We start from the raw sequence: 6,724 nt of genomic DNA, 5'->3' as shown, positions 1-6,724 counted from the left end.
TCTAATTTCAAACTTGAGACTCATTTCTAAAATACCACAGTAAAAAGGAACAAAGATCCACTGCAAATTCATGAACTATGATACAATGTTGTTTCCAAAATGTCTTCATTTCATAACTGCAATACAATGGATGTCTGCATTAGGCCATTTTATACATACATTTTATATATGTATACTTCTGCAGAATATATATATATATAAAATGTACATATATAAAAAATCAGCACACTTCAATCCAAAAGGGGTTACAGCAACGAGCTTAACTCTCTGTATACTTTTTTCTTTAACAGGATACTTTAGTATAACTTTTGTTAACTCAGTAGTACAAGCTATCTCTGTTCTACATTTTTATAGCTACAAGAGTGAAATATAACCTACAACATTTACATTTCACATATCTTGGTATACAAACAGTACTTAGTGAATTTGAGCCAAGGACCAAAAGACTCTTTAAAAATTATTTCACCATCTGATAGAGCTTCCTGTAATTTACACTCAGTTTAATCTGCAATCTTCTAAATCATTTACTTAATCTCATAGTTTGAGTTTAAATCCATTCCAACTGGAAATCCTGGAGAAACAGGTTACTGCAAACTCTTATGTATACTCTATATATACAAGTTAAGTAACACAGCGTAATAAGACTTAGCTATTTATCCTAAAACTGATATACACATATTTCACTACGCTAGACAAGTCTTAGGATTTTTATTTTATTTCTTTAAATAAAGCACAAATTTAGAAGTAGCTGGTAAAAATTACAATAAGATGGTTTTAAAATGACAAATGGTTAGGGTGAGATTTCTTCCTGCTGGTGCCAAAACATTTTCTTGTGAGTTTTTTGTACTATGCTGTGTTGTTTAACTGTATGCATCTAATGTTACATGCAGAAAGCTCTTTCCACAAGAATTGACATCAAACTGTACTTAAGTCAACTTTACAGTACAAAATTTGTCAAACTTAAGGACAAATGTGAAAATATTAACAGGTGAAAGATCAGGCTTTCAACTCTATCATGAGGATCATGCAGAATTCATAAGCAGATAGTTTGAACAGATTGACAATGGCATTGTGCGGGTTTATGGCATAGAATAGAGGCCAAAAATGTTACTTAGTTTGCAGTAACCACCTCCTTCAATCCTCACCCACTAATAGATTGATTTTTGCATCATAGTTATTCCATTGGAAGGCCAGCAGCATTGCAAAATACCTCCTCCTGGGAGATTTTAGTACTTTGATTTACCAAAGATAATAATCATCAACCATTAATACCCATAGAAACATTAGGCAGTAAAGAAAAAWTTGGGGAAAGGGAAATATCTTGTTCTCTTCATTTAGCAACAGTAAATTAATTACTAGCAATTCATTGCCAGTAATTTAATGGATTACTACTAATAATAAATTCATTAGTATTTGGACAGGAAAGCTACTGTGCTGTCCAAGTAAAATCAGACTAATTTTGTATCAGCTACATGGGTACAGTTTTTAAAAACAGTCATTTGGGAGTGGAACACATACAGTAAAATGTTAATTTTTAAAAAATGGTATTTTCTTTTTCCCCCAAAAAAAATATCCTGAACAGAATTCTCTTCAGCAAAGTACCATTAAGAAGTTGCTGTAGTTGAAGGTCTGATTTTATGTGAYGGTTCTTGGGAGTGGGTATTTGGAAAAAGGAAAAGGACAGACAGGTTGTAGGTCTTGCTAACATGCTTTTTGTAATCCACAAAGTTGCTCTGGTGCTAAGTCCACCTTCCAGAGCTATGAAATGCCTCAACCTCCTCTCCTCCTCTGTCATGGCTGGATTTTTGGTTTAAATTGTTTTTTGGGGTTTATTTTGGTACTTTAACAGAGGTGGCAATGCAGAGATACCAGTGACTACTGAATTTGGATTACAATTGTCTAGGATGGTTACTGGTTAAATTTCAGTTCCTCAAAACACTGGAAAAYTGAATGATGGCCTTCCTTGTCACAAAAACAGAAGCTTTGAAATTTTTCCAGAATATGTTTTAGTTYTGCAGTATCAACTTTACTGGAATGTTATAAACTGAGTTTTTGTTTTTGTAACTACTGGAAAGATTAAGAGGCCTCTGCTTCAARTGGGCCCAAAAATGCAGAAGTAGTGTTTTATTCACATCATCTGGCCCACTGAAATACTGAAATAAAAGGCTAACAAAGGAAGCACTTTTCAGAAAACACTTTTTCTTAATAGATATCCAGCACAATGCCATTATAGAGCTTCAGAGAAGCCCTTTTGGTTTCAATATTGGAATACAAAATAAGTTTTGCTTTTTTCCTTCAGTCCTTGGGGATCACTTTCCATTTACATATATATATCATATATATATGTGAATATATGTATATGATACATATATATAAACACCCATATAGAGCAAGGTTCCTGTTTGTGTATGTTACAATATTGTAGTATCAAGGAGAATCCAGATAGCAACACTGTTTAACATGAGGTTTGAGGTAATTGGTTCTTGAAATACCTGGATCACAGACTGCATCCAGAAATGACAGCTGGGCAATGAAAAGTGTTGTTTGTCAGACAGAAATAATAATTAAAAAAAAACTAGCATAAGAAAAAGAAAGCTTACAGCAGTTGCTTTTACATGGAAAAATAAAGGCACAACAGAATAGCATTACATTTCTGAACAGCTGGATGGACATAACACAAGTATGATCTCTTTCTGTGGAAGTGTCCTGACAAAAAGCATTACTGCTTATTCCATAGGCTACTACTTCAGTCAGGGAACTGAGCATCACCCTAAAACGAGTCATGAAAAAGGAAGTCCCATGTAAGTAAGGGGCCAGGTGTGCTTAGAAAGTGTTCCAGGAACACACACACACTCTTGGTCACACAGGAGTGGATGGAAACGCTCTCCCTGGTTTCCACAGGGCCAGGACTTCACCATAACACAGCTGAGGGACTTGGCAATTGCAGAAGCCTGCTTGAAGTAGTGAGCACTAATTGCAAAAGGCACACTGTCAAACCAGCTCCAAGGCAGTGCCATRTGTTGTTGGGTTTAAAGCTTTCTTCAGTACCTCTCATCCACTGACACTGTGCTATTGCAGTTGAGAGGACTGAAAAGACTGGAGTGAATTTTAGGTCCAAAGGAAAATTAGGTTAAAAACCCCACTTTTTAAAAATTCTTTAATACTTTTAGAATACCTTGGGGTGGTTACAGAGATTTGGAAAGCTCTTTCTCTTAGTAGGACTTTGAACATGACAGTGCTCCTTTTCTTTAGTGTCTCCGACGCAGACTGTTAAATCTGATTTTGGGAACACAGAGCACGTATCTGTGTGTTCTGGTGAAGCCTGATTAGTTGTGTCACTTTAGAGAGAAGGAATTTCTAGGAACTGGTTTTATCAGGATTCCACTGGCAACAGCTCCTTACAGATCATATTGTCAATGCAGCAGACACAGCTGCTATGAACAGATACAGCAGCGAGCAAGATCAGCCCGGCTATTTGGCCTCAGTAAATTTGTAACACCCTGACTTCACAACTCACTGCAGCACCACAGCATATGCCAAAAGACACACTGCCCACACATGGATACTCGCATGAATACGTGAAAAAACCCTTCCTGGTTTAACTGAAGATGGCCATAGAAAAGCAATAAGCATCTTTAGCAGAAGGGATGTGACATGCAACATAACCTAAACGTATACTCAGTGCCATCCTCAATGCATGTCCAAATACATCCAAACTTGCTCCTCAAACTGTTTTCAGGCTACACTTGTTCTATCCTCTAGATWTTCATGTAGTGCACACTTAATTTAAACATTATATATATATTTCTTTATTTATTTGCTGTGCATACACAGACGTTTCTCCCTTTTCCCTGCAGAAACATATTAGACATTACAAAAATAATTTGTGGTATAAAAGAATTCTCACACAATGTAGAATTTTTGTTTGTATATGTAACTAAAATATATATATATTTTTCCAAAAGTAAAAAAGTCAAAATGTCCTTATTTTCCTCTATTATATAGTCTATTTTATTTACAATGTTACCAAACAATATCCTGTATGTAAAAGTGWTAAAAGGTTGTGGGACACTTCCTGCTTAGCAACTTCCCAAGCGGAGTGTGGCTTGAAGAGGACTGCAAAAACAGCACTGTCACACCTTATCAACCAGCACCTTCCTCTGCAATATGAGTTCCTTCCATACTAAGTGAAACCAGACCTTTTCCCTGCAAAACAGGGCAAGGTCTGACAGTCTGCCTAGAAAGTAGTACAAGAGGAATAAAACGTGCRCTCTCCGGTTTCAGTGCTGTGACGTTAAGGGGGATCAGGATTCCTAATAGCCAGGCCTGACCTAGCCAGCCTGGAAATACCTGCTTCCACTGATACCACTGACTTCAAGTGGGAACACCAGGGAATCAGGAGACCCAAGGAAAACGCAGTGGAGTTACTGAGGGCACTCATAGACCTTCTCTTCGAAACAAAGACCTCAACACTTCCATAGGTGAAACTATCTAATACTGGATATTCTCTAAGAGAATTTCAACTGAAGAATTTCAGCAGAATAAAAAGTGGGTTTCTTAAGTCTTAAATAGAGATTTCTTAACAATCAGGACCAGYTAAAAACCCAAATCCTAATGAGTAAGCCTGGTACTATGTAAGTGATCGTTAGGCTGGTTTATAGCCATATGCACATCTGTTTTAATATAAGCAACATACAATTTCCAGCCTTGCTGTACTAATGCAATTTCATCAGCAAGTTACAGCTGTATCATCTCAAAAAACACCTGTTTTAGTTCCTGTGGCATTTCCAGTTTAAAAATGTGCATTCAAACTTTTTCCACCTCAGAACCCAGCCCAGCCAGGTGCAATAAATTCCTAAAAGGGATTTACAMCAGAGACATGGGCAATCCTGGCTCTTAAAGTCAAGGAGAATTTTAACTCAGGATATTCAGTGTTAATATTTACCTGAGAACTTCTATATGAGAGAGGGAAGTCACCAATAAAATTCTKTTGTCTAATTTTTCAAAGAGCTGCTTCCTCTGAGTCTGAATGGGAAGTGAAAATTAGTGCTTGGGAAGTAACATAAAGAGGTGTTGTCACCATCATAGTCAAGGGAGTGTTAAGTGCAAAAGAGCTGCAGTTGCTTATGACAGTTACACCTATGGATGTGCCCAATTCCTGACCTGGAAAAAGCCTCTGCTGTACCAAACAGAACCAAAACCATGTTGTCAATGAGAGTTCAAATGCTGGATTAGAGGTGAGGGAACTACTTGCTTGACAGCTCAACTTTTGAAAGATGAAGAAGTTAATCAGAGCTTGTCTTTGTTAATAAAATAAATAAACATCAGTTTAAAAACCAGCTTTAGCCAAATTGGTACAAATTTGGAAATAAGCAAAAGTTCAGGATTTCCTTCTCTGCTGCAATAACAAGACACACGTACCCACATACATATAAAACTTGTTACTCAGCACACACCCGATTTGGAAATTCTTTTTCAGATCAGTTTCTGAATCCTGCTGACAAGATGATCTATAAGGAACCATTACACCAGGAAGATGTAACACTTTACAATCAATGTTCAGTCAAGGTTTGTACAGTCGTGCAGTTCCCCGCAGTAAGATAAGCTACATGTGAGAATTTGTGTTGATGCTTTCTCAAAAGAGAAGATTTCAGACACTGTTTAATAGGCTATTAAAATCATATGGCACTTTCAATAAATACTTTAAAGCTTCTTAAAGAAATCAGGATAAAAAAGCAACTGCTGTAATAAGCCTGTTTTAGCTATAACACGTAATGCTGAAGGAAAAAATCCAGAAGAGCAAACAGATATTAACACTTAAAAGACAGTACAGCTTTTTTCTTTCTGCAGCAATGTGAACTGGCTCCCATTCCCAGGGAAAAGGGAGCAAGCCCACCTCGAAACAAGTATTCACTCAATCTTAACTGCTCTACGCTCCACCCCAACCCTTACATGACTTCACTTCTAAAACATAGTCACATTTTCATATAAATCTCAGTGCAGAAATGTCATAAACATGAAAAATACTGATCCTGCAAACATTTACAACCACACTTAACATTAAGTGAGTGCCTAATGTCATCACCAGAAGAGCTACCTACACCCTTAATGCTAAGCATAGGTATGTTGCAGCATCAGGCCCAAAGGTGCCAATGGCCACCGGGGACATTGGCTGGGTCAAAATGGTATCATTCTGTCTGGTTTTGCCAAGGTTTTCTCAACAGAAGCACATCAAGAAACAGAAACTTTCAAACCTACACACGGAAACACAGTTACATGTGTGTACATACTAATATGCAATATACATTCAGTAACTTGAAAGAATAGGTTAAGACTTTATTCAGATAGACAAATTAAGGCAATTCTCTTAATGTCTCTTCAAGATACAGGACTATGTCCTCATTTGTGACCTCTAGGTTTTAAAGCTATACTTTTCAAGAAATATATTTCAATGTTTTTTTATATTTTCTCCAATTAGCAGTTTCGTTTGCTTAATAAATTATATCTGTGCAAGCGTGCACACTGATAATTTGGCAGTGTTGAGAAGTCCAATTCGTTTATATATAATACAGACTTTTTACATTTCCATTACAGGGTGATTAGTTTARGACTGCATTTTGGCTTAACACAAAGAAAAATTTAGAATATCTGGCCATCCAATGGACATAACTTTGTCAGTCTAGCAAGACACAGAATTCATGTTATATTCAAAGTAAAAAAAAAA

The sequence above is a fragment of the Malurus melanocephalus genome, unplaced genomic scaffold (genome assembly GCF_030028575.1).
Source record: "Malurus melanocephalus ecotype Western Australia unplaced genomic scaffold, MMel_1.1 scaffold_52, whole genome shotgun sequence".
Lineage (NCBI taxonomy): Eukaryota > Metazoa > Chordata > Aves > Passeriformes > Maluridae > Malurus > Malurus melanocephalus.
Note: the sequence above shows the minus strand (reverse complement) of the source record.